Source organism: Eretmochelys imbricata, chromosome 10 (assembly GCF_965152235.1).
Source record: "Eretmochelys imbricata isolate rEreImb1 chromosome 10, rEreImb1.hap1, whole genome shotgun sequence".
In the NCBI taxonomy this organism is placed as follows: Eukaryota; Metazoa; Chordata; order Testudines; family Cheloniidae; genus Eretmochelys; species Eretmochelys imbricata.
In genome coordinates this window covers 50,710,356-50,711,736 of record NC_135581.1, presented here as the reverse complement: position 1 = coordinate 50,711,736, position 1,381 = coordinate 50,710,356, and positions in this window count along the sequence as shown.

The following is a 1,381-nucleotide window of genomic DNA, read 5'->3' as shown; positions in this document are numbered from 1 at the left end:
AAGACAGACCAAAAAGCAAAACTCATAGTAGTATGTTTTTAAAGAACTCATGGCTTTGGAGGGTCTAACTCAAGGGTGGGCAAACATTTTGGCCCAAGGGCCACATCGGTGTTGCAAAACTGTATGGAAGGCCGGGTAAGGAAGGCTGTGCCTGGCCCCCGCCCCCATCTGCCCCTCCCACTTCCCCCCCCATCAGAACCCCAGACCCATCCAATGCTCCTTGTCCCCTGGCCCCTAACCACCCCCCAGGACCCCACCCCCTATCCGACTCCCCCTTCTCCCTGTCCCCTGACTGCCCCGACCCCTATTCACACCCCTGCCCCTAACTGCCCCCCAGGACCCCACCCCCTATCTAACCCTCCCTGCTCCCTCCCGTCTGCACAGACCCCTATTCACACCCCCGCCCCCAGAGAGCCCCCCCCCCGGGACTCCCATGCCTATCCAAACCCCCTTGTTCCCTGTCCCTTGACTTACCCCCCCCCCAAAACCTCAGCCCCATCCAACTGCCCCCTGCTCCCTGTCCCCCAGGACCCTTTACCCCTTATCCAACCCCGCCTTTACCATGCTGCTCAGAGCAGCAAAGCTGGGGGTCAACAGGATGGTACATGTCTGGCATGATGTCCAAACATAAGGCCATCTGTGATGCCTGCCATAAGCTCAGACACATGGCCTACAGCATCTGAGCAGGGGCCACAGATGTGCAGCACAGCGTCCAAACAAGGACAACCCCACTGTGCCCAGTGTTAGCTGCCTGCCAGGTCATTCTCAAGCTGCATGAGGGCCAGGGCTGCTCCTATGCCACAGGGCAAGGAAGAGAGGTCTGAGAAACAAACCCCTCATTACCTCAGCTGCGGCAGGTGTGATGCCCCTGCTGTGCCCAGGCCCTTCCGGGACCCCTCCAGGCAGGGCTTAGAGTGGCAGGGGGGCTCGCACCCCTGGCTACATGTATAATCAAGCTGAGTCGCGCACATTAAGCACAAAGCTTCCAGCTCAAGATAGACCCTCCACTTTATTCAGACCACTTTAAGCACCGCCCTTGTGTATCTTTTGTGATACCCCCCCCTTCGGCCCCCTCGCTTCAGGGCAACAGAGCAGGCCGCTCCTTTCCCGCCCTCCCCTTCAGAGGAGGAGAGCACGCGCCCCGCGGGGAGGGACACAACGAGTCCCTAACGGTTTCCAGAGCGCCCCGAAGCGGGGGTGTCTCGCCCCGTGCCCCGCCCACTCCTCCTCTCCCCCCCGCCCCCAGCGAGGGGCAGAGCAGGGTAGCCTCGCCGCGCTGGGCAGACGCTCCTTCCTCGAGTGTGAGGCGGAGCTGCCTGAGGCTGCGGCTCCGCGCGCTCTCTGGGCTGCCAGGCGGCGCCGCGCTGTGCTGCGCTGAGCC